This window comes from Eretmochelys imbricata, chromosome 10 (assembly GCF_965152235.1).
Source record: "Eretmochelys imbricata isolate rEreImb1 chromosome 10, rEreImb1.hap1, whole genome shotgun sequence".
Taxonomy (NCBI): domain Eukaryota; kingdom Metazoa; phylum Chordata; order Testudines; family Cheloniidae; genus Eretmochelys; species Eretmochelys imbricata.
Window position 1 is genome coordinate 76,390,788 of NC_135581.1, and position 14,418 is coordinate 76,405,205.

General features: G+C 41.3%; 1 protein-coding gene across 6 annotated transcripts in view; it reads left to right on the top strand.

Annotated features, from left to right (window-relative positions):
* Window positions 1-693: 693 nt before the first annotated feature.
* The window catches only part of MEF2A (myocyte enhancer factor 2A), a 163,339-nt gene continuing 149,614 nt past the window's right edge, over window positions 694-14,418 (top strand). For 2 of the 6 annotated variants that reach the window (XM_077827397.1, XM_077827396.1), the window contains exon 1: window positions 694-863. The gene's annotated coding sequence lies outside the window, so the exon portion shown is untranslated. The remainder of the gene's footprint in view (window positions 864-14,418) is intronic. The other 4 variants (XM_077827401.1, XM_077827400.1, XM_077827394.1 and 1 more) reach the window with 3 other exon arrangements.

Below are 14,418 nucleotides of genomic sequence, written 5' to 3' on the forward strand. Positions count from 1 at the left end.
CTCTGAGGAGGGGAAGGAGGCGTGGCCGGGGGCTGCATCAGAGAGCTGACTCCCCCTCGCGCCTAAGGGGCCAAGCAGAGAAGGGAACAGGCCTACCCCTGAGGGGGCTGCTTGCGCATGCGCTTCTTGTTCCATGGGAGACGGACCCACGTACCTGCGTCACTTGCTTTAAAGCAAGAGCGACAGAGAAGACGAAGTGTCCTTTGTGCGCATGCGCGTCCCTATCAGCGCTCCAGCCACCGCCAAGGTCTCCTTCCAAGCCGACAGTGCTCAGTTTTGATTGGTTTGTGCGTTCCGTTCTCTCTGTCTTTGATTGGGTGTTTAGTCCTGTCATTCAAGAGCTCCGCGTCCCAGCCCACCAGCTGCTGTCCGGATGAGTGGCACTTTACTCTTCCCGACCCCCTTCCTCTCTCTGATTGGACTGTTGTTTCAGTCACTCTGTCCCGCTGCCTATCAGCTTCCGGTTCTGTTCGGATTGGGTCGGGTGTAAAGATCTTACACGCCGCCGCTCCCTATGCCCAAACAAAATAATCCTGCGGTGTTAGGCGTGTCGATAGGGCGCAGTCGGTCCCCTCTGCCTGGGACAGATTATAGGCCTTCCCCCATACCCTATCTCCCTGCCTGCTGAGGGGCTGGCTGCATCCCAGCGGGAGCCGTCAGGAGAGCGGCGCGGAAGGACACCACAGAGCGTTGTGGGAGTTCTGAGACGAGAGTGACAGAAGAAGTAGTTCCGGCTCCGCCTTGTGCCTCCTTTCCCAAAAATAGCGCCCAGCGGGTATCCGTGAGCCGGTGTCAGTGTCTCCCGAGGAGCCTCAGCGGGGAGGAGGCAACGGCAGTAGCGGGGTGCAGTGGGCGGTGGACGGGTGAGTGAGCGAGCGAGCGGGGGGCCGAGCTGGCGGCCAGGGGCGGTTGGCGGGCGCGAGGGAGTACGCGGGAGAGGCTGAGGGCAGAGGCGCAGGGTTACGCAGGTTGCCCCGCGGCCGCGGGGGAGGAAGGGACCCCGCGCTGACAGCCCGCCCCGCGGTGGGGGGAGGGGACGCTGTCATGGGCTCAGTGTGTGGGGGGAGACATCCTGGGGAGGGGAGAGGAGAGGAGAGGAGGGAGGGAGGGAGGGTGCTCCGGGGCGGGGGGCGATTTGGGGCGGGAGCCCTGGGGGTGGCTGGCGAGCGAGGAGCGGGAATCCAAAGTGCGTGTGTGTGAGAGAGAGAGAGAGCGAGGGGGGGGTCCGCACGGGTGGGCGAGTTGTTCTCACTGAGGGGCCTCTCGGGAACTTCCTGTCCCTCCTGCCCTGCGGAGAAGATGGAGCAGGCCAGTGCAGCCTGCTCGGGGGCTGGGTGTCAGAGAGGGGAGGAGGGGCGTGGGTGCGGGTACATGATGGCAGTCAGGGAGCTCTGCCGTCGAATTGTATTTATCTAGTGGCGAACTTCCCCTTGTGGGATATAGGAAGGCGAGGCGGGGGGGCACCTTTTGACCTACTCGTTTGTTACCTGGAAGGGTAGAAGCCCCACTGGGTAAAAAGCACCGCATAAAGGTGGGAGACGGTTTTTGTCTAGAAGAAGAGTGTATCAGATGCTGTCAGAGAAGTGAGGATTTTTTGGAAGCGGGGGTGGGGTGGGGTTGAAAGAGGAGTTGTTCAGACAGTTCGACAGTGAAAGAAGGAAAATGTTTTGATGATATTTTTTTTTGGGGGGGGGGGGAAGGCAGATCTCATTTTTGTTCATGTGTGTGATAGTTCAGAGAAAGAAGTGGTGTGAGTACAGTTGTCTCTGTGCAAACAGCGTTGTATTAATCAGTTTTGTCCAGAAGTGAAGAAAAAAGGTAGGAAGGAGACCATACTCTTTCTGAATGAATAATAGCAAGTCCCCTGAGATTTTTCTGAGGTTAGCTTATGAAACTAAACTTTCCAATACATTTTATCTGCTCTTGAGATGTGCCTGCTGGTGAGGAAGGTGGTGAAGGAAAGGGAGCTGTTCAGAACATGTAGCAGTGAAGGTGTTTGGCAAGTGGTTCACTTCAGTTTTGCAAGTGTGCAAATGGTGTAAATTGAAATTGTCTTCAGAAAGGGAGAAATTAGAAGGGAGGCTGCTTTTGCAGCTAATGGCAAAGCCAGTGAATCCCACAATCCTTGGGGATCTTTCTCACCAAAATAAGTGGTCATATCTTCCCACCGTTTAAGTAATATGTGAGATAGAAAGTAAAGGGTGTCCGGAAGTAGATAGTGGTAGCAGAGGAGTAATTCTGAGACCATGAGAGAGAGATAGTATCAGAAACAAAAATCTGTTTTGGCGTGAAGACAGGTTAATTAGGTAGCATAACACTTATATTTTATTTTAGTATTCTTTTGTAATAGAACAAGTGACCTGTAAGCTTTCTAAACCTTTCAGTAGTGTATTATTATGCATGAGCACTTCTAGTATCTCGGTATGGTGTTTTGTCATCTAAGTGTGCGTATTTTTTCATTGATGAAATTTTGGCAGATGCTTAACTTTTACAGAAGGTGGCAGAGCAATGATCTTGGAAGCAGTCTGTGATTTTTTTTTAATGAGTCTGATTTTAAATAGGATATGCAAGATTGGAAAACTTAATGGCTAGCAACTCTTCCAAAAAACAAAGATCAAACAAACCCCCAAACCCAACAACAAAATCCTATTTCTTCTCTGTCTGGGAGAGCAATGTGGATATTTTATAAAAGAGCCAAATATGCACTTTGTTAAATAGAGACTAAGGCGGGGTGAAAAGGCATAAGTCTATCAATATTTGCAGGGTGTTATCACCAACAATGGAGAAGAATAGTTTAGTATGAGGATGGGATGGAATTGGACATAACAAGGCAAAAATAGAGGGAAAACTTAATATAGAGAACACTCCTGCACTGGCAGGGAGATAAAGTAGATTATTCAGGTCATTTCTGACTTCTGTTATTCCATTTCTGACAAGAGTATTCATTAACTATATAATTACGATAGAAGCATAGAAGTCTTTAATATAATCATGCTTTTGCTTTATTTCTTTGGATGCTTAAAATGTGTATTTAAACCTTCATGAATATTTATCCACCTGTTTATATATAATCTTTCATCCAAGAGTCTTAAAGTGATTACAAACATTAAACCTCACAACTCTATAATCACACAATACCATTTCTTATGCCTAGAAAGGAAAGGGTGAAATAAATACATTCATTGTGATTTAGGTTAGACATTAACTTCCTAACTGTAAGGACATTTTAAGCACTGGAGCAAGTTATGTAGGGAGGTTGTGGAATCTCCATCACTGGAGGTTTTTAAGAACAGGTTAGACAAAGAGCCATCAGGGATGGTCTAATAATACAGCAGAGGACTGCACTTTATGACCTCTCAAGGTCCATTCCAGTCCTACTTTTTGATGATTCTGTGATGCTAATGAAGACTTTAGGTGAAATGTTTCATAGGATTGACATGGGATTGCTAGGGCTTTGGCCATTTTGCAGCTAATAAACAGTTTTGAAGAAAATAATGTTTATTATATTATAAGTAGCAAAATCAGTTTGTGACAGCATAAGTTTTAGAACTTGTTTAGAAACCTTATTTCAATGATGGTGCAGGCTTAGGTAACATCTGTGTTACGAGCTAGGAGGTGTGATTCCCAGCTTGTATAGATGTACCTGTGCTAGATCTGCTCAAGCTAGCACCTAAAAATAGCATTGTGTGTGCAACGGCATGGGTGATCACTAGAAGCCCCAAGTACAGTCCTGCCTGGCTCCCTGGGTACTTGGGTGGCTAGTCCATGCCTCCACCCATGCCACTCTGGATACACTGCTACTTTTAGGTGTTCAGTCAAGCTGAGCTAGCTCAGGTACATCTACCCAAGCTGGGAATATCACCTTTCAGGTCAAATGGAGACATATCCTTAGTCTCTCCGTAAGATTTACCTTAAACCAGTTAGTGACAGCCTCAGACCTTTTACGGGGTTTACTGTACCACAGTGTTAGGATTCCTGGGTAGTCCCACAACACACAGGGTGATACTAACAACTTAAGTGGAGCTTCCAAACCAATAATGCCATGTAAATCAGTGTAAACAATGTCAGGAATCGTGCCATACTACCTTGCCTTGTCCCAGTCATGCCATGCATTATAAAACGTATCTGAAGGGACTGGGGAATGCTCTAACAATTGTAAGAATAGTTTAGTGTAATACTGTTTGTTGCATAACCATGTTAATTTAAACTAGTCTGGAATACAGTTAATCTTTTTGCTGCTATAGACAGGGTATAAATATTACGGTGTCTAGAATATGAAATACCTGCCAGGCCATAACGGTCATGTGTGCTGTGCAGTATAGCTTGTGTGTTTCACCTGGGTGATGAACATTCACCTTCATTAAAATTGAAAAACTGTACATAGTTTGTGTCCATTTTATCAGGAAAACAAACTTGTTTTATTTTTTTAAGGAATATTTTAATTTCTTACAGAAACTGTCCAATGTAAGCCTTTTTTAAAAACTTTTGCTTGCAGTTGACAAGTCATGTATGTTTTTTTTTTTTTTTTTTGTTTTTGTTTGGAATGCACCTAGCTCATTTTGGGTGCTACAGCCTAGTTACTAGAGTAGTTCCAATATGTTACAGCTCTTTAAAGAACTAGTTATCAACTGTGTTTAATAAATGGTGGTTCCAAGTTAACTCAGGAACGTTCTTTGAAGAGGGGGCACAGTGCTTAAATTTCCTTCTCTCACTCTTTTGTGCAGTGGTGGTGGTGGCGGCAGAGGGAGGAAATGCAGCTTCTTTGTGTTGAGGTCACAGTAAAATTATAGCTGTTCTTGGAGGGGAGGAAAAAGCACTTTTGGTGTGACTTCCGTAGAATGACAGCCGTATTGCATAGGAACAAATAGGCAAAATATACAACCAGCACATTTAAATACAGTTTTTAACATATAGGTCATGATAGTTACAAAAGCAAGAGTATTCAAAGTTAAGGTTAATGCTCTGTACTTAGTATTTTGTTTGGGGAAGTAGATGTATGTATACACTTGGACTAGTATAATTAAACATCTATAGATACAGTTGAATGATCTTTACAAAACAAGTTGTTGACCTTTTGTTCCTACATATATATAGTAGTTTTCTCTGAATGAAACAAATCAAGAGAGAGAATAAAATATTTTAGAATCTACCCTCATGCTGAGTAGTGGGAATTTTGCTGCATGCTGTCTTCTATTCAGATTAGGTACATTCAGTGGCTAGTTTGGCTTTGGTCAAATAATCAGAAAAAGTGCACAAGGTTCTTCTCCATCTTCCTTCCTTTCCGGTTTTAAAGTATATGTTAAATGGTACTGAAGGGGCTAATGGAATTACAAATTTAGGAACATAAAAATGGCCATACAGGGTCAAACCAATGGTCCTTCTAGCCCAGTATCCTGTCTTCTGATGGTGGCTGGTGCCAAATGCTTCAGAGAGAGAGTGAACAGAGAAATGTATTCAGTGATCCATCCCGTGTCATCCAGTACCAAACAGTGAGATGTGTAGGGACATCCAGAGCATGAGTTTGTGTCCCTGACCATCTTGGCTAATAGCCATTCACATAACCTATCCTCCAGGAACTTACCTTTTATTTTTTGAACCCCTGTTATAATTTTGCCCTTTACAACGTCACCTGGCAATGAGTTCCACAGGTGGGCGGTGTGCTATGTGAATAAGTACTTCCCCTTTTGTTTGTTTTAAACCTGCTGCCTATTAATTTCATTGGGTGACCTCTGGTTCTTGTTATGTGAAGGGATAAATAACATTTCCTTGTTCGCTTTCTCCACATGAGTCATGATTTTATAGACCTCTATAATATCCCTCCTTAGTTGTCTCTTTTCCAAGCTGAACAGTCCCAATCTTTTTAATCTCTCCTCAGATGGAAGCTGTCCTATACCCTTAATCATTTTTGTTGCCTTCCTCTGTACTTTTTCCAGTTCTAATATATCTTTTTTGAGATGGGGCAACCAGAACTCCATGCAGTATTCAAAGTGTAGTTGTACCATCGATTTATATAGTGACAATATGATATTTTCTGTTTTATCTATCCCTTTCCAAATGATACCTAACATTGTTTGCTTTTCTGACGGCCCTTGCACATGGAGTGAACATATTCAAAGAACTATCCACAATGACTCCAAGATCTTTTTTCAGTAGTAACAGCTCATTTAGACTCCATCATTTTGTTATGTATAGTTGGGATTATGTTTTCCAGTGTGCATTACTTTGCATTTATCAACATTCAGGTTCATCTGTCATTTTGTTGCCCGGTCACCCAGTTTTGTTAGATCCCTTTGTAACTCTTCACACTCTGCTTTGAGCTTAACTATCTTGAGTAATTTTTGTATCATCTGGAAACTTTGCCATCTCATTGTCTTCCCCATTTTCCAGATAATTTATTAATACATTTAACGCCAATGGTCCCATCCATTGTTTTCTGTCTTTTAACTGATTTGTGCAAGGGCCTTCCCTCTTATCCCATGACTGCTTACTTTGCTTACCTCCTTTGGTGAGGGACCTTGTCAGAGGATTTCTGAAAGTTTGGGTACACTGTATCCACTGGATCATACTTGTTTGGATTTTTTTTACCCCCTCAAAGAATTTTTTAATAGATTGGTGAGGCATAATTTCCCTTTACAAAAGCCGTGTTGACTCTTCCCCAACATATCATGTTCATCTATGTATCTGATAATTCTGTTCTTTACTATAGTTTCAACCAGTTTGCCTGGTAGTGAAGTTAGGCTTACTGGCCTGTAATTGCCAAGATCACGTTTGGAGCCTTTTTTTAAAAATCAGCATCATATTAGCTATCTGCCAGTCATTTGGTACAGAGGTTGATTTAAATGATAGATTACATACCACAGTTAAGCAGTTCTGCAATTTCATATTTGAGTTTCTTCAGAACTCTTGGGTGAATCCCATTTGGTTTTTATTACTGACTTAGTACTGTTTAATTTCCTTGAATTTAATTTATAACCTCCTCTGTTGACATCTCAATTTGGGACAGTTCCTCAGATTTTTTTGTCCCCTAAAAAGAATGGCTCAGATGTGGGAGACTCCTTCAGCTCCTCAGCAGTGTAGATCAATGCAAAGAGTTCATTTAGAATCTCTGCAATGCCCTTGTCTTCCTTGAGTGCTCCTTTAGCACTTTGATCGTCCTGGGCCCCACTGATTTTTTGGCAGGCTTTCTGCTTCTGATGTTCTTAATTTTTTTTGCTATTTGTTTTTGTGTTTTTTGGTAGCAGCTCTTCAAATTCTTTTTTGGCCTGCCTAATTATACTTTTACACTTGAATAGGCTAGCTAAAATGTTGCTGAAGTATAGTTAAACTGAAATTGTGCTTAAAATATTTCCCATATTTATGCAGAATGTATTAAGCCTCCAAAGGCGTCAGTCCCTTCTGTGGCGTAGCTGAAACACCTACTTATATTTTAGACTTTTTCTGTTAAGTTTTTTTAAAATATGTGGTATTTGATATTTTTTTGGAACTTGCTTGATTGTAACAGTACGCTTTTTCCAAAGTTAATTCTCTAACTTCCTAAACTGTGATACTTATTGCCAGTGTTATTTGGGGAAAGCAACCGACGTGTATTTTAAGTGGCTGTTCAGATATAACTGTATCTGATACAGTATCCCATGAATGAGCAAAATATAGTAACAGTTCAAAACAAACTCCCAGTGTGTAGTGTAGCAATCTTATTCCTCCAGTTACAATGTATTCTGTGGAAAATAAAGTAATGGATAACTCCCATTTTTTATGAGAGTGAGCTACTGGCTGATCCTCTTGCAATGGTTTTTGAGAAAAATAATTGCTCTTATCTTGAACTTTTCCAGTTGAGCCATTTAACGTGCATTCTTTCATGTTGTTTCTTAGGTGAGTTGAATGGAAGATATTTCTTGTGTCCTGAGGAACTCCTCAATAACACATTCATGCTTTTGTGTTCAAGAATATAAGTCTCTAAAAATACCTATTTTGTTCATGTGTGTTAAAGGTTGATAATATAGTAGGAAAACCTAAGTACTGTAGAGCAGCATACTTTCGTTTTCAATTCAAACTTAAAGGCACTTGAAACCTTGTTAGAGAAATTTTCTAGGTTCTGAAGAATTACTTACTGTAAAGTGCATTCTTGGTTTTGGACAACTGAGCTGTTCGCATATATATATTTTTAATTTGAAACTGCATCGGCAGGTTTGATGAGAGGCTGATTAGTTGTGCTTGTCCCAGGATACTTACAACTAACAGCCATCTTACATCTTCACCAAAACTTTATTAATGCACTCCTGTTCATATGGTTGGGATCTACAGTGAAACTGACCAGAGTCTTGTTAATTGCAGCATTCTCTTTGGTAAAGCTATGAATAGCTTTGCTGCTGCTGTTTGTTTGCAAAGTGGAGAGGACAGCAATGAACTGGTGTTCTATTTGGTTAATGGCTGGAAAGTTATCTTTGCTTTCATATGGGCTAGGAACTTTAAATACAGCCTAAATTCTGCGGAAACTATACCCGTATTTGCCAGTAAATGCCTCCAGTGAGATGGGAGACTGTCTCTCACAGAACAGTGGAAAACCCCCACTCACCATAGTTGGTTTTAATTGTGTAGTGAGACCTGGAATACATAATTTTTTTTTCTTTTGAAGTTAGACACACTAAATTCTGAAGTTTTCACAACACTACCCTTTCCTTCCCTTCCCATGGATAGCCCCACCTAGTATGCTGTCAGTTTTTGCACTTCTATTTCGCTGGAATATTTACAAGTTTTTGAACTGAGAAACCTGAGGCTCATTTCAATATGAAGATTTCAGCTATTTTAACAAATTGAAAGGAAAATGATGGAAAACTTCAATATTTTTGTTATGCCTATTAGAGAGCAATCAAGTAGTAGAACTGCATAGATGCTTAGAGGGAAAGGAGAATGGGTGAAATCTCTGATTATTTGAGAGGGGTGTTGCTTGTAGGTGAAATCAGCTGTCACTGGATGTTGGTGAGGGGTATGGATGTAGTTGCAAACTATTTTGGGGGCTTGGTTTATTAGAATTTAAAAAAAGAAAAGGAGTACTTGTGGCACCTTAGAGACTAACCAATTTATTTGAGCATGAGCTTTCGTGAGCTACAGCTCACTTCATCAGATGCATACCGTGGAAACTGCAGCAGACTTTATATATACACAGAGAATATGAAACAATACCTGTATATATAAAGTCTGCTGCAGTTTCCACGGTATGCATCTGATGAAGTGAGCTGTAGCTCACGAAAGCTCATGCTCAAATAAATTGGTTAGTCTCTAAGGTGCCACAAGTACTCCTTTTCTTTTTGCGAATACAGACTAACACGGCTGTTACTCTGAAACCTTAGAATTTAAAGTTTCTGGATTGTGTGCCACGCATGTGATAACATGGTTGCATATAAAAAGTTGCTATTAAATCATAATTTTCACTCTTGAGAGGTCGGTTCTCATTCTAACTAGTAAATGTGAAAGCTATTGATCTGAATAGAAGCAGTGAAATTACAAATGGAGGATTAGTATGTAGTGATGACCAAATTTCAGTGTATTAATTTATCTGACTCAGTATGCCAGAAGTTGAAAGAAGTGGTGGGAAATGGTTCCATTACTTACAACCGAAGTAATGATAACACAATCCTCTTTTGTTAAAATGTAAATATTGTCGAGTTAACGAGCAATAGAAAGCATTTGTGCTCAGCTCAGATGTGCATAAATCAATGTATTTGGATTCTTCAAGATCATATGTTCCATCAACTGAAACTATTGTATTGAAAGAATAGTACATTGAGTGTGATCCTGCAAATGGGAAATCACTGAAGCACTTTTCCATGGATATACTCCTCAAGACCTAAAGTTGCAGGTCTGTGTTACTATATGCTGCAAATGAATAAAAAGGGAGAAGATTAAAGGACAAACCAAAAGAATTATCTTGAACTAAAATCCATTTTGGTTGGTAAAAAATGGCAAATGATCCAATGATTTCCATAAGCATATAGCTCTTACTTAATGCTAATGTTTTTATGTATAAAAATTATTGTGTTTAAGTGATTGAAGATGCTGGGTATAGTTTTCAAAAGCACCTAAGTGATTTAGGCTCCTAAGTGTTGCTGTTTCCTTTGAGAATGGGACTTCTAGTGCGTTTGAAAACTTTACTGCCTGTCTATAAATGTGAAGTATGATGCTTGCTAAGGGAATGGAATAAAGCTCACTCTGGAAGTTCCAAAATTCTTCCAAAGCTATCGTCAGCCTCAAGGTTAGCTGTTTGAAAAATGCTCCAGCTTCTTAATGATGCTTGATGGAACTTGTAGGGCTTGTCTACACAGCGTGCCAAAGTGCTTGAGAGGGGTGTGAATTGTAAAGTACTCTAACTGCCCCATATAGATCCTGCTGGCATGCTTTAAAAGGTACCTAGTTCGCATTAATGTTGTGCTATACCTTAGATTGTGTTTCTATATTTTAGGTCCAACTGTCCTAGTATCTGCACAGAACACAAAATTTACTCACAACTGGCATACATTTTGTTTAGCCAGGGACACTACAGAGAGGCGTTAAACTTACAAGGGCAATTGAAGGAGGAATCAAAGGGACTCAGCACATTACAAGTAACTGACCGCTGTCAGACACCAGAAAAAAAATCTGTCTTGATATCATTAACCGTACAAGTCCAGTATTGAAAAGTGGTTTGGAGACACTATAGTGCTCTTCCTTTACTTAGTTAATGTGTCTAGTTGAAAATGTCAAAGGCTAAGTGCATAATAGGAACAAAAAGTTTAAATGTGATTGGTTGAGCATGTTGAATTTGCTCCTTCTCTTGTAGCATTTAAAATTGAGGAGCCAGATTTCTACTTCTAAATCTTCTTGTGAAGAAAGGTGTCACTGTTAATTGGATCAAAATGGTGAAAAATTGTGAAGTAAAATCACAAATATAGGAAGACTGGATTCATACTCGTATTACAGCCAATTAGGTATTAATTGAGCTTGCTTTTGGTGTGTTTGTGTTTGGTTAGGTTTAAACATAATAACTGGGAAGTGGTGACAAAAGTATTTAAATTGGTTGTGTATTGGCAGCGTTTTGTTTTCCACAACATATCTATTTGTTTATGAGAATGTATTCAAAGTGAATGAAATAGTAGATGTATTTAATTACATAAAATATACATGCTTCCCACAGGAGAGAATTTGTTAGCAGTTTTTGTGCCCTGTGTTAAGTCTCTGTCACAGGCTGGCTGTTCCTTTAAGGAGAGTCAGACTCAGCCTGTCCTGTAATGGATCAGCTACCCTCCCCAATTGACTTTGGTTATCTAGGGATCAAATTACTTAGGTCAATTATCAGACCCTCTTGGGAAGAAGTCAGGTGACTTCCATAAAGGGCTGGTAGTGCTCAGTTGATGAGGGGTGTTATCTCCTGTGATTCTCCCTGAAGGAAAAGGATGGCAGGAGAGAATGAGGCACCTGTGGTAGATCTTGGACAGGGCCAAACCCCAGGCAGATGGCCTGGAGGTAGACTGGGAATAAGAATCCAGCGTGTGTGTGTGTGTGTGGGAGAATCCAGAGAAGAACCCCTCAGGGTCAGTACTTGGGTTGGAGCGTGGTCTCCAGGGAGGAAGTCTGGAGGGTCAAGCGCTCTACAAGAGAGTTGGGTGGAAGGGTAGCCTAAGCAGAGCAGAAGACCCTTCCATTTTATATTTCCTTTGGGACTATTGTTTAAATTCATTATCAGTGCCCTGCTTAGGGTTGCTGGGGAGAGATGGTGGCCCACAAGAAGCAACTATGGAAGGCCACCCTGCTACAGTCTGCAGTGTCCATATTGAAAATTTCCCCTCACCTATGTAGTTCTTGCAGCATTCTAGTAGTTCAGTGGCTTATAATGGCTGCTTCCTACAACCTGCCACATCAGAATGCCAAGTTTATCACTGTAATATGTAGTTTTGGAGCTGGGAGCAGGGATTTTATTTTATGCACTTCCAAAAACAAATTATTATTTGTATCAAACAGCCAAAACGCCTGATGTCTGTCTAGCCATGCAGGATCTTGTTAAATCCTGAGAAACAGCTATTGCTATTAATAGTATGTCCCAAAAATATTAAGGCTTTAAACTTTTCCCAGCAAAATCAGTAAGATTCATACCCACGTTCCTCAGTTTTTTTGTTTTAGCCCTTAGTTTATTGTTCAACTTTCTGTAGCTTCTCTCATAACATTTTAAAGTTTGGCCAATAAAAGTTATCTCCTTGCCTTTAGATTACTTATATATATTGGTTATGATTTTTTTTTTATGGAAACACTTCAGTGTGCCTGAAGATGATGGCTTGTTCTCATGTGATGCTTTTTAAGCAATTTTATCTTGCTTATCTCATCTGTCTCTGAGAAGATTATCATATAAACTACAAGAACACATTTTGCACAGCTAATTGACTTGTGTGAACGAAGGAATAATCTTTGCATCTGCATTTCCCTGAAGACTTCCTGTGTCTCCTTTTATGGTCTCCAGTATTGCATTCATGAAGATAACATCCAATAGCCAATCCTTGAAGACTTACAGTGGCTCTTGGCATTGTCTTTTTAATACTGAGGTTTGAATGACTAATTTTCTTCGTGATTTCTGAGGAAGCACAGCTGTTAATGAATAAGTTCTCTTCAGTACTTTCTTCTTGATTGGTTTTGTAGGCTATTCAGTTTTTCTTACTTCTGTAATTCTGGAGTCACTGTCTGAACTATAAAATTATCTTGCTACCAGTTGAAGAATCTTTTAAATTTGTGATCTCAGTGGCGTTGTTGGGATGTTGAGGTCACATTTCTCTCTTGTCCTTTCTCCACTGTTTTTAATTCTTAATGGTCTCTTCTGCTTGATCTTAATAAACCTCTACCCTGATATAACGCGATCCGATATAACACGTATTCGGATATAACGTGGTAAAGCAAAAATGGTTTTCTGTCTCATCTACAACATTGGCTCTCAAACTGGGGTCACGACCCCTCAGGGGTCACAGCCCGGTTATGTGGGGGTTGTGAGCCCCGACCACAGCGCGCGGCGGCAAGTTGTGAGCCCCGACTCCTGTGCTGGGCTGTGAGCCCCAACCGCGATGCATGGCTGCAAGCCCCGACCCCTGTGTGGAGCTTCAGGGCTGCGAGCCCTGATCCCGACAGGGGCGCGTGGCTGCGAGCCCTGACCCTGGGCTTGATGTGAAGGACGACATCAGATGCGCCCTTTCTAAAACAACACCAAGAATAAAACTTCTTGTGTCAAATTCCGTATTAAGAATGGAAATGCTTGAGGCCAAAGCAAGTTTGATATAAAGCGGCTTCACCTATAACATGGTAAGATTTTTTGGCCGCGTTATATCGGGGTAGAGGTGTAGTTTGAGAGACTTTGGCATAATTGGTTTACCGTAATCTGAACTGTTAGATGTTGGAGCATTACCTCTAGAAGAGGAAATTCGGTCTTTCATACAAAGACTACTCTGAACATATCAAGCATTTAATTACAAGAATATTTCTGTATTTTTTTTACAGCATTCAAGGCAATATTCTCCTGTTGTACCTTGCTAAAATATAAGGGAGAAAGAGAGAAGCTGCTATAAACTAGACTCAAGATACTACTTTTATTAAATGTAACAGACATTTTTATTCATCTTTGTCCTTTTGACTGGTACGAAAAGCAACTTTCTTGCCCGATAGTTTATCATACATCATAGAAACCTACAGAAAAATGATTTCAGCATTTCCAGAGAGAACTAGAGTATACTTCACCAGATTGGGCATACACATTCTTTGGTGAAAGAGTCTCTTGAATCTCTTTGTGTGATGCAAGCAGTCACTTGGTCAAATGTTTACATGTTCAGTAGACATTATACATTGGATCATAGAATCATAGAATATCAGGGTTGGAAGGGACCCCTGAAGGTCATCTAGTCCAACCCCCTGCTCGAAGCAGGACCAATTCCCAGTTAAATGATCCCAGCCAGGGCTTTGTCAAGCCTGACCTTAAAAACCTCTAAGGAAGGAGATTCTACCACCTCCCTAGGTAACGCATTCCAGTGTTTCACCACCCTCTTAGTGAAAAAGTTTTTCCTAATATCCAATCTAAACCTCCCCCACTGCAACTTGAGACCATTACTCCTCGTTCTGTCATCTGCTACCATTGAGAACAGTCTAGAGCCATCCTCTTTGGAACCCCCTTTCAGGTAGTTGAAAACAGCTATCAAATCCCCCCTCATTCTTCTCTTCTGCAGGCTAAACAATCCAGCTCCCTCAGCCTCTCCTCATAAGTCATGTGTTCTAGACCCCTAATAATTTTTGTTGCCCTTCGCTGGACTCTCTCCAATTTATCCACATCCTTCTTGTAGTGTGGGGCCCAAAACTGGACACAGTACTCCAGATGAGACCTCACCAATGTCGAATAGAGGGGAATGATCACGTCCCTCG